Source organism: Mus caroli, chromosome 7 (genome assembly GCF_900094665.2).
Source record: "Mus caroli chromosome 7, CAROLI_EIJ_v1.1, whole genome shotgun sequence".
Lineage (NCBI taxonomy): Eukaryota > Metazoa > Chordata > Mammalia > Rodentia > Muridae > Mus > Mus caroli.
Window position 1 is genome coordinate 84,508,796 of NC_034576.1, and position 12,920 is coordinate 84,521,715.

Consider the following 12,920-nt stretch of genomic DNA (forward strand, 5'->3'; position numbering starts at 1 on the left):
ACCTACCAGCCTCACTGAGCACACATCCAGATGACAGAAAGACCTTTCATGTGGCCCTACTTGGAAAAAATCCCTTCACCTCCTGGCAGCTTCACCCGGGGATACCAGGTCTTTAATCAGGGAAGACAGCCCATAAGAGATGTTTTTACAAAGCTATTTCAGAGTACAACATAGCGGCACACACCAGAGTTCTCAGCTATTTGGCAGGCTGAGGCAGGAGGATCACTTAGGTCTAGGAGGTCAGGGCCAGAATATGCAACAAAGCCAAAGTAAATGCCTGTTTCTTAAAAACAAACAAACAAACACCTAAAAATAAAAGACAGACTAGAGAAATAGCTCAGTGATTCAGAGCACAGTCTATTCTTGCAGAGTATCTGGATGGTTCCCAGTACCTACATGATGGCTTATCACCATCTGAAACTCCAGGTTCAGGGGATCCAATATCCTCTTTTGGCCACTTCGGCCACTAGGCTTGCTTGCAGTACACATAAATACATGTAGGCAACACATTTATAGACAAAAAAAAAAAAAAAAGGCAAAAAGGGGGGGTATTTGCCTTTAATCCCACAACCCCACCCGGGGGGTTACAAAAAAAAAACCCCCCCCAAAAAAAAAAAAAAAAAAAAAAAAACCAAACAACCAACCAAACAACAACAATAAAACACTCATGGACGGGAAATTTTTAAAAAATTAAAAATTAAAATAAAACCACAGCTTTGCCTGAGCTGTAACAACTTTAATTGTGAATAATATTTTCAAATAAGATTTAGAGACAAGTCAGCAAGCTTACCTGCCATGCATATCATTATAATGGGTTAGCTTATGGTAATGATCGTTAGCATAGAATATGTCACAAAATCCTTCAATTTCACTGTATATTATTTTCTGTATCATGGCTTTTACTGTCTCTTAGCTAGATTGGTTATCACACATACTATCCCTCTTATTTATGAGGATCTTAAGTCCAATTAGAGAGCCATTGGTTACTGCCAAGGTATGTGTGCCACTACTGTACCTATAGGGATTAAACAAAAAATTTTTTTATGAAAAGTATTTGCCTTTCTAGCTTAAAATGTCCAACTAGTTACAAATACAAGGTATTGCTGTCACATGGGTTTTTTGGCATAGTTTAAATGGTTGAGTCCACAACATGTTTTTGAACCATCCTGCATACAACTGTTGGTGGACACCTTTGTGATTTCATAATACAGAGAAAGAAGAGAAAAAGAAGTCTCTCTCCACCAGGGAAAGATGCTTGGTTATGTAAAGACGGATTGTTTCCAGCTATCTTGGCGCATTCATTTTTCTTTACTCTTACCTAAGTGCTTCGCCCACTTGGCTCTTCTCCAGACTCCTAGCCAGCTGGGAGCATCCACACTCCAGCCGAGTCACCCACACGCTTTCATTATGTTTTCACACAGTCACCTTGGAGTTTGAGAGAGCAGAGGCTAGAAAAGCAATAGATGGCTGCCGTTCTCTGGGTCCTAGGAATGTTTGTTACTTGTGGGCTCCCGGACAAAGGCTTCTCTGGCTTGTGACCAGGACAGTATATAAATGTGGAGCAAAATGAAGTGCATAGTTTGAGAAATGCTAAATAAAAGCACAGACAGAGACATCTAAGGGAATTCTCAGAGCCTTTAATATGTTTACAGAATTTAACCAAAGGGGGAAAACTTCAAGACAAAGAACTCACTCACAGTATCCTTTACTGTTGAAACAGCTCAAGAGCTTGCATTCCAGGGAGCAGAGTGGGAAAAACCGTCTGGGGCACAGGGTGTCTCAACTACAGAGCTCTAGGAAGAAGGGAGGCACCGTCTGGACCACCTTTGTCTTTCCACGACTGACTTGTCTATCAAAGGCAAGTCAGGAAACCACCTCTAGCATTTGGGAGCGACTCTAAGGAGAGGCCACTGGCATTTGTCTCTTGATTATGTGCTTGCTCAGTCAGCTGATCCCTCTGCTGGGAGAGAAACGTGTGTGTGCTGGGACAGAAGCACTAGGACTATTTGCCCTACTTGATAGCAGCTAAAAAAAAATGGGAGAACCTACGTATACCCAAGGGCTCATGGATTCCCATGGAGAAGAGATGACATAAGGGAGGGTGAGTCTTGCTAGGACCACCACAGTGGGCAATGACAAGATAAGACATCTCAGGAATGTAACATGACTTCACTAGCTGTCAGTCACCCTGAAGATGAAGCTATGTCTCCTAATGGCACGGTCCCATCACCAACAGGACTGGTTGGAGTTACCACTATCCATATCATGTTAACAGACACTGATCTAAGAGGCTTGTAGCGTGGATGACCCAGTTCTTCCAGCTCTTTCTCTGCCCAGGAGAGGGGCATCACCAGGAATTAACAATGCAGATCCCTCTTCCTGCTGCTTTCTGTGGTGACTCTGTGCCCCGGCCATGGAGTGAGATGGAGAGGGAGGGAGATTTCAATCACATTTTCAAAGGATGCATTGAATACACTGGTCTGAATCTTGAGTTTCGGGAATTTGATGGAGAAGAGAAACTATCAAGTAGTAAAAGGGATCTCCAGAGACAATAAATAAAACTATTTCACTTTAATGATTTAAAAAACATGAAAATGTGAGGCAGAGTCTCTCCATTCAAAGCTTGGGGTTTTCCTTTCTATTACTGAGTGATTTCTAACGGTCATTAACCTTTTTGTGTCTCAATTACCTCTACAGAATGAAGGTTATCCATTCCATAGGGTCATTATGAGTTACTATTTATATCTGATGAGCACATACGGAATGTTTATAAATGGCTATTATGATGGTTTGTATATGCTTGGCCCAGGGCGTGGCACTGTTGAGAGGTGTGGCCTTGTTGGAGTAGGTGTGGCCTTGTGGGTGTGGGCTTTAATACCCTTGTCCTAGCTGCCTGGGAGCCAGTATCCTGCTAGCAGCCTTCAGATGAAGATGTAGAACTCTCAGCTCTGCCTGCACCATGCCTGCCTGGATGCTGCCATGTTCCTGCCTTGATGATAATGGACTGAACCGCTGAACCTGTAAGCCAGCCCCAATTAAATGTTGAGCTTTATAAGACTTGCTTTGGTCATGGTGTCTGTTCACAGCAGTAAAACCCTAAGACACTCCTGCACACACACAGTATACCTACACACAGACTCATACAAATAAAGTTGTTGTTTTGAAAAGAAATTATTAATTTTTTGAAAAAAATATTTACTTTATTTTTCATGTGTATGAGTGTTTTGCCTGCATACATGTGTGTATGTGTGCCTTGTGTGTATGCTTAGTATCTGCAGAGGCCAGAAGAGGGTGGTGGATCCCCTGGAACTGGAGTTACAGACAGCCATGGGTGCTGGGAACAGACCTGAGTCCTCTGGAAGAGCAGTCAGTGCACTTAACTACGGAGCCATCTCTCCAGCCCCTGTAAAAATGATTATTTAAAACAACAGTTGTGAATGGCTGTTTCTGGAGACTAGGAGCAAGTCGGGGAGGCAATGAGGACCAGAAATTCCTAGTTATCATAAGAGCAACCCTAGCTTTTGAGAATGGAATATGGAGCTTTTGTGAAATTAAAACAACAAACAAACAAACAAACAGCCTGGGGGTGAAAATAGCATAGAAAGAGAAACAAAATGTCCCAGCGTCCCCTGTTCCAGCTCCAAAGCCAGGAAGAGAGAGTCTCCTTTCTTAAGGAGCAAGGCAAAGCTCTCTGCCACCAGCGCTAATACTAGCTATAGACAGATTTGCAGCATTGAAGGCATACAGCCAGAACAGCTAGGTGCCACCTGAAATCTGCAGAGCTGCCTGTTTCTGAAAAGGAATTGACTTCATTCAGAGCTCTCTTGAGAGAGACTCTAATTGGCTGAATTTGGGCTACTTTAGGAGCCCTGCATGCCCCCACCCTGGGGACCCCAGACACTACTGCTTTGACTTTACAGGTGGCATCCTTAGAAACCAGACCTGACTTGTGGCTCAATGCTAACACAGACTTCCAGAGAGTGCTACTACAGGGAGGGAGACAGTGCAAAGCAGAAGGAAGGAAGGTTGCCATCTAGAGGAACCAAGGGTAGGAGATGAAGTTGCCTGCTGACTGAGTTTGAAGATAGTTTCCTGTGGGAGCCAGGACCACAGTGGTGACACTGGCAATTGTCCTATTGTCAAATATAGGTGTTTATATCACTTACTAGAGCAGAAGGATTTATTAGTTTCTACTAATCCCAACCCACAATGGAGTTCTGGGGCCGTGTTCAGGATGATGGCTGTTTTGGTGGTTACCATGACTACATCTAGGATTAGCTAAAACTCAAGTGGCTGGGTATACATACCTATCTGTGAGGTATTGATTTAATCATGCAAGGTGGGAAGGTCTACTTTTAATCAGGGCCACACTTTCTGCTGGCAGCCTATATAAAGGCCATGGGGGAAGGAAGTTTGCTGGCTTTTGTCTGCTTGCTCTCACTCTCACTGGCAAGTCCATTTCTTTACCGACATTATGGCATACTGGATTCCAGCATCTACTGAAGACCAGCTGAGACAGCCTGAACAACTACTGGATTCTTGATCCTTCAGTTGGTAGACAGACAACCATCATTGGACTAGCTAGGCCACAGCCCGTAAGCCATTCTAATAAATCCCAGCTCTATATATCTATAGATCCACTCCACCAGCTCTGTTCCTCCAGAGATCCCTGACAAATAATACATCCAGCCTTGATGCTGTAGCCTTGCTCCAAATGCACAGCCCAAGAAGGTCCAGAAACCCCGTGTTGGTGGTGTCTGACCTCAGGCTCTTCCCAGAGCTCCTTAGCTGAGAGGAATTTTGCCAGCCGGAGCCAGCTGCAGCCTATTTACTATTGATCTCTGGAGGATGCTACAAGGAAAGAAATGGCGAGAAAAGATCCTGGCCAATACTTTGTTTTCATGCCTATGTGCAAGGGAGGCCTGAGGTCACTTGTGGTAGCAGCAGAGAGGAGTACCATCATTTTTACCAGCTATGAATCCACGTGGGTCCCCACAGTGGGTGCCCCCACACCTTCTCTGACCAGGCACTACTGACAAGACAGAGTGTGAATATGCCAGAGGGGATGCTGTCAGCCCCCGTCCCTCTGTGGGAAGCACCTGGATCCACCACCAGTGTGTAACCAGAAGGTGAAGCTTCAGGTGCCTTACTAGTTCTGGACAAACCGATTCTGCTGTGACCCATTTATAACAGCCAATAACGACTATGCCTAAGGAAACTTCCATCACTCACTCAATGGGGCCACTGCTCCTTTTGAGAAGTAGACATGTAGGTGACTCCTCCCCCCAGCTCTTCCTAGGATATGTTTCCACTATGCAAGAGACCCACTGTAGGATGCTCTCCTCTGAGGACAGCAGCTATCACCATCATCAGGGCAGCTGTGACTACTCACAAGTGGCCCCCAAGTTTGGCTGTTGCTATCCCTGCCTAGAAGGAGCTGGGGGGGGTCATTAAATTCTCACCAATACCCTGGCTACCCTCCCTTGCATGCCTCTGCCAGCTCTGTAATTCTGCCACTGTGGCATGTGGGTTCAGGAGGGGCTAGAATATATAGCATTTGGAAGCTTGGATGAAGTGGGTGGAGAGACCATTTCTGGGGAAGTTATCATCCATGTTGGGTAGGGATATCACTGTTTGGGGGTCACCTGTACGTAAGCCAGATAAAGTCATTGGCTCATCCAGCTAGACTTGGGGGGGGGGTCTATTATTTGCTCTGTAGTTGGTGCCCTACTCTGGGTGAGTAGAGATTTGTTCACATTTCCCCAGGAAAAGTTTCCACCGTAGGGTTTTCCAACTCTGATACAGTATGCATTGCGCCCAAACTCACCAATCACAGCCAAAGAAGCTGTGTGGAAATTACACTGGGGTACAGGTTGGAAATAATCGTGGCCTTGTATAGCAAATTAATAACCCAAGATAAAATTCTAGGAGAAAGTCATTTTTTAAAAACTTAAATATGTTCTTTGACAATTTCATACATGTATTTGGTGAGTCCTGCTTACTTTCTCCCTGCCATCACATCTCCCCCATGCTGTTCTACTCCCTGCACCCCACAGGTCTCCTCACCTTCATGACCTTTTGTTTTGTACCACATTGTTTTTTTAACTAGCACCCTCTGTTTACCCATGGGTTTATAACTACCCTTTGGAGCTGAATGGGCAGGCCACTGTTTGGTACACAGTTAACCGAGAGCAAGGGAGGCTGGCACCCCAGTCTTATTGCTGACCCAGTGCAAGCAATCCCAGCTGCTGTGAAATCCTGTCTGCAATGGCTAGGTTATGTCCTGAAAATAGCATTTTGCAGCTCTTCTGGCTCTGACACTCTTTCCGCTTCCTCTTCTGTAGTGTTCCCTGAACATCAGAGGAGGCTGTATAAATGCCCTGCTTAGGGCTGAGTGCTCAACCATCATGTCTGCTAAGTATCTCGAGCAGCTGCGAGTCTGCATCCACTGCAAAGGCATGCTTCTCTGATTAAGAATGGGAGGAGTGTCTATGAGTACAAACATTGATATTTAGATTGTAGTTTTGTATCATGCCAATTTATCTAAAGAACCATAATGAGCTCCCAACTGGGGCCTATGAGCTTCCTAGCCATGGGCTTTTGACTGGGTTTACAGTCCTGGGTCTGTTGGTTCTTGAGTACATGCCTGGAGGGGCTCATGTGAAGTGCCCTGCAAATTATTTGGTGCTTTCCAAAAGCCCAAGGAATTATTTGGTAGTTTACAATTAATCATGAAACAGTGATGTTAGCTTAGTTCATTCCTGAGCTCTGAGCCTGGGACCTCTCAAGTATATGAAAAGTGGGTTTTCCCCAGGAGCTACTATTGATTCAAAAAATTCTACCAGACTCAGTGAGAATTTAAAAATCTCACCCGTTGTATGAACCCAGCAGACTTCAATTCTCAGATTTTAACATTAGGAAGAAAATAGGCAGCATCTCCAGTGGAAGACTGAGCTACAACAGCCGTATACACACATGGCCTGCAAAGCCACTGATGAAGGCACAAGTACTGTTACAGAGTGGGAGCCCAGCTTCAATGTCTAGAATTTGGGTGGACATTGTGTCAGATCTCTTACTTTCTTCTGGTGCTGGGACCTGAGCTCAGTGCTTTGTGTATGCTAGGCAGGTACTCTATCTACCATTGAGTGGCATCCGACCAGGAGCTTAGTGTGTGTGTGTGTGTGTGTGTGTGTGTGTGTGTGTACAATTCTAGGGAGTTATTCTCTCTTGACACCTTGTGGGAACTGAGATGCACCCGGCATTACATGGGTGCTGGGATTTGAACTCATAACAAGCACTGTATCCTCTGAATCACCTCTCTGTTCCTGGGCTCTTCTATTTTAAATGTGAATGTCTACTGAGCCTCCTCCCCATTCCTGGGACGGGGGAGGTGTCACATTTTACATGTGAAACTTTAGAAATGATTTTCAAAGTATTGCGTCAGCTTCCCCTGAACAAGGTATAGTCACAGGTCTTCCTGACCAGCTCCAACGAGGCTGCATTTGGCTGAACCAATCTCTTCATAGAAGATGCAGAGCGAACCTCCGTGTATGACAAGTTATCGAGCTTGTTAGGAAATGGATTTTAGCCGGTGTCATCAGTACACTGAGCAACTGACTGCAGCTCACTGTAAACTAGGTCACCCTTGCTCTCACTGTTCTCTACAGCACAGCTTGACAAACAGGGAAGAGGGGAGCAGGGGGCAGGAGTCAGAGAAACATGGACTTTAGAGGTCATCTTCTGGATGGTTTTGGAGAGAAAAGTCTTTCCTTTTTTAGTATCAATCTGTACAATAGTTAGTGATCTGTGCCTTTTGTGATGGTGCAAAAGTGAACCCATACAGTGAGACAGTCAACACTTTATATTGAAAGGTGTGGCATGAGTATGTATCACTAGGCTAACTCGGGTGTTGAGTTAAGGTGGGACAGACCACCTGTGCAGTTCAGTAGGCTGGCAGATTTAGAAGAAGATGGCTGAATCCTTAAATTGAAAAGCATCTATGAATAAAACCAGGTGGGAGGGGAGGTGGGAAGGTAGGAGGTTAGGTAGGAGTAGAGTAACTATGGTCTAGAATAATCTATATACAAGATAACTAGAAGTTCAAAGGTCACCGGCACAAGAATAATTGATGCCCGAGGAGGGGCAATGCTTGGTGAGGTCATTGCATGGCACACACCCGTATTGAATTAGTGTACAGTAGACCGTATCTGTGCAGTTATGTGTTCTAGAATGTGGCCCTTTGAGCAAAAAAGCTGCCACTTTTGCCAAACCAGTTGTGCAAGAGGTCCTCAGGGCCTGCCTTATGACCGTTGACAAGACAGAGGTCCTGTCAGGTCCTCTGGTGCCTACAGTGGCTCTAGCAGGTCTTCCTAGCCATTTGTATTCAAATTTACCTTCATTGCCTGTAGCCGCAGAGACTTCAGTCTTAGGAGGTGATAAACTGGGAATGAAAGGGTTCTCTTTCTCTGGGACCATGAGATGCCAGCATCAATGCTGCTGAGGACTTTGCAGTGCCACTGTTTTGGGGTAACCCACACTCTTTATTCACATGCTGTTGCTAAGCCCGATAAGCCCATCAGTCCCCCAGGTGAACTTTGGTGGATTCATATTTTGGTTTGTTGCTGGGACCTTATGAGGAGTGGGTGGACATTGTTCACATCTCCCCACGGAAGGAATTCTCGCAACAGACATGGAACACAAACAAAGAACAACGACCCCTAAAAGGACCAACCTTGGAGACTATAATGTCACACATCTCTAAGTCCAGCACTTGGAGGTGGAGGCAGGGGCATCAAGAGTTGAAGGACAATCAGAGCTACACGAAAACCTGTTTCAACACTAGGGACTGTAACTGAAAACCAAACTCCACCCCCCAAAAACCATCAACCCCCCCAAACCAAGGAAAAATCCCGAGTCCCTAATAAAACCGCAATGGGATGGAAATCGAGTGAACTCCATCTCATGAAGTAGAGTGAGCTCCAGCACAGTAGCTTCTCTCTACATTCTCTTTGCTGTCCTTCAATAATGCCACGCAAGGCATTTCTGAGGTTTCCCCCCAGAACACCTCAACGTGCACTGTGGGGCCACCACGTCACAGATAAGGAGATTGGGACTCCAGAGTTGATGTTTAAGGTCTCACAGCCAGGTGTGCTGAGGTGGAAGGTAATGCCAGGGGTCAGGGCAGGAAACAGGATAGGTTCCTGACGACACAGACTTCCCCATTCTGCTTTTGTTTCACCAAGGAAATGACAAAGCTGTGTTGTCTGGAACCCTGGATTAAATTCTATCTAAGGCACTTAACTCCTGGAAGAGGGATTATGCAGGGAACAGGTCCTTTCTTGGCTGCCCTTAGAACTGGAGGGCAAGGATGGCAGACTCAGGAAACTTTCCAATTACATTCCTAAATCCGGAGGACTCCAGAGTAGCACACAGTGCCTATTGCAATAACCCATAAATTCCGGTAGAGGGCACTCCTCCCTAATAATCTAAATAGCCAGCAGCTTTGATTGGAAAGCCACAGTATATCTTTATAACTTTCCCCTTGACCTCAGTATTCCAGCCCTTCTGTAAAGATAAAGTGCTACGATTATGATTAGAGAAAACTCACACTTAGACTTATAGAGGCAGATTTTACATGTTTTCTCTCACTTGTGAATCCTAGATTTTATATAGATACATAAACATACACACTCACAGACATCTAGACATACACACACACTCTTTACATATATAAACATGAAAGTAGAAATATCAAATAATATTTTACATACATGTAAGAAATTAGAAGTGAGATTGGGGGAAGGAAAGACCCTAGAAAGAAGGAAGAAAGAGGAAGGCACGGAGGGTGAATTCAGCCAAAGTAGATGACATGCATTTGAAAATGTCTTCATGAAATGTACCACCACGTACAATTGGTACCACTATGTACCAATATAGGCTCAAAGCAAAACTTACCAACGACACAGATTTCTAGTGTAAAAGCATCAGGTAGGAATCCTTCCTCTGAAGTGTCCTTAAGTAGCTACTTAAGCAATTCCTGGAAAAACCAGTGTATCAGAACACATGCTCAAACTGGGCTGAAGCTCCTGTCTCGGGGGTTAAGTGCAGGAGTTATTGACTAACACAATCTCTGGGTCTCTCAGGCCTACAGCAGAAACTGTGGAGCCAAGATGGGACAATCAGTGGGGAGGTTCCTGGCTTCGCACCTAGGTCACAGAAGGACCAGGCAGGCTGCGTCACAACTTTTGAAGGCCGGACCGGATAACTGGTCTTTTAAAAAGCTGCACAGGGGATTCCAGTATAAAGCTGCATTTAGGAAATCAGGGGCCTTCAAACAGTCTAGCAACTTCTCAAACATAGAGTTAACATATGATCAGTAATTCTACTCCTAGATAACCACCCAAGAGAATAATAAAAAAAAAACATGAATTTACACAAAAACTTGTACACAAATGTTCACAGTCAAAATAGCCGTAAAGCAGGGACAAAGATACCTGCTAGCCAATGAATGGATCAATGCAACTAACAGACGAGTTCTGTGTATGCAATGGAATAGTGTCTAGTGATATCAAGAAATGACACATTACACATGGATGAACCTTGAACACAGGAAGGAAACAGGTTTCAAAAGGCCTCAAATTGTATGAATCTATCTCCATGAGGTATTAAGAATGGGTGAATCCAGCCGGGCGTGGTGGCGCACACCTTTAATCCCAGCACTCGGGAGGCAGAGGCAGGCGGATTTCTGAGTTCGAGGCCAGCCTGGTCTACAAAGTGAGTTCCAGGACAGCCAGGGCTACACAGAAAAACCCTGTCTCAGAAAACCACAAAAAAAAAAAAAAAAAAAAAAAAAAAAAAAAAAAAAAAGAATGGGTGAATCCATAGAAACAGAAAGTAGATCAGTGGTTGCTAGGGGCTGGTAGGAGCTGGGAATTTCCAAAAAGTGAGTGTTTAGCGGACATATCTTTATTTGAGGATGATGAAATGTTTTGGGACATTTGGAAGAGAGAGTGGTACAACACTATGAAAATCATCGAAGAGAACGCTTTAAAGTGGTAAGTTTTATGCCACACAGATCTTATCTCAAAGGAAAATGCACACAACAAACAAAGCTAACCACGGTGTTCTGTAAGTGTTCCTAAAAAAAGGTTTTAAGAAACCAGGGACAATCTACATTGTCTATTAGCTTAGTCAGGGGAAATGCCCTAACGTAGACAACACGACATAGCTGTACTCCTGTGATTTTGAACACTTGACCAGAACAGGGAGTGCGATGCTTTGGAGTTTGACTGAAGTGTGTGCGATCAGACCCTGTGATGAAAAGCAATGATGCAAGCTTTCTCCCGGGAGCTGTAACTTATTATTTGAAAATTTGTCTTAAGAATGAGGTTTGTGCTTTTCTGACATTTAGAGGCTAATGGAGAGAATCATTGCTGAGACCAATTTTCTTCATGTGTGTGGTGGAGACTCAGTTATTTAACATGAGTATAAATGGAAGGACAGCTCGCCACTATAGGCAATTGACACTCAGGATACATGCATGTATGTAGCCATTTATGTAGCTCGTCTTTTTAAAAAAAATCTCTGTGTTTCTGTGGGTCTGTGCATGCGCACATGCTCTTGAAAGCCAGAGGAGGGCATAGGATCCACCAGAATTAGAATTACACAGACTTGTGAGCTGCCAGACATAGGTGCTGGGAATGAACTTGGGTCCTCTGAGAAAGCAGTATCTCAGTTACGTTCTTATTGCTGTGACAAAATACCATGACCAAGGTAATACAAAAGAAAGCTTTTAATTCCACTTATGATTTCCGAGGCTTAGACCACTGGAACACCTGAGAGCTCATGTCTTGATCCATAAGTAGAAAATGGACAGCTAACTCAAAATGTTATCTTTTGCAACCTCAAAGCCTTCCCCCCTTGCCTCCTCCAACAAGACCACACCTCCTAATCCTTCCCAAACATTTCACCATTTGGGGGCCAAGTATTCAAACACATGAGCCCACGAAGGCCATTCTCATTCAAATCACCACAAACATTATGAGCTTTTAACCTTGTCTTAAAGAAGAAAAGTCCTGGGAGGTGTCCTGACCCTAGCCCTCAGTTACTTACAAATGGGTATCTATGAGAGGGATCATAGCAAATAAAACACAAAACAGAATTGTCTTCTAACAGTTTAGTTTGTATTACTTTCTTGTTTTAATTTTTGGCTTACAATCCTTCTTTCCTTCTCTCATACTTGACATCTTCACTTCCCCTCCTTCCACTCCTCCCAACCCTTCCCTTTCTTGATAGACTCCAAATTTCCTAAGGGCAGGGACTAAGTGCTTAGTGGACTTGATACTGTGTATTTAGCAGTTCTTGGGCTCTCAGTCTCTCTCTGTTGATGGACACCAACCTGGAGGCCACTATCACGATCTGTGAATACTGAGATCTGTGAATACTGAGATCTGTGACTACTGACAAGAGGACCAACTGGTAAGGAAATCTGAGAGCCAACCCTGCCGTAGAAAACAGTAGGAGTCAAAAGAGGCTTCCTACAAACCATGATTGCTGAGCTGAATCTCAAAGGAAGACCGTGGACTAGTGGGCCAAAGTTGGAAAGGTGCTTTCTGTAGAGTAGCTGTCATATGTAGGGCCACAAGAGGCTGAGCACAGAGAGAGGGACAACTGTAGAGATCAGGCTATGAAGCATGGTTGCAATCATACGTGACAGGCTTGATCTTGCTGGATTCTACCTGAGGGCAGTGGAATGCAGCTAGAGGTTGGGACGCAGTCAAATGTGTGCAATGGTGGAACTTCCTGCAATTGCTATGTGAAGGCCGGATGTGAGAATTTGAGAGCAAACAGAAGTAGTTTACTGGAACAGTCTTGGACAAGAAAAAAAAAAGGAAAGCATTGTCTTCATCAGTGGTTCTCAA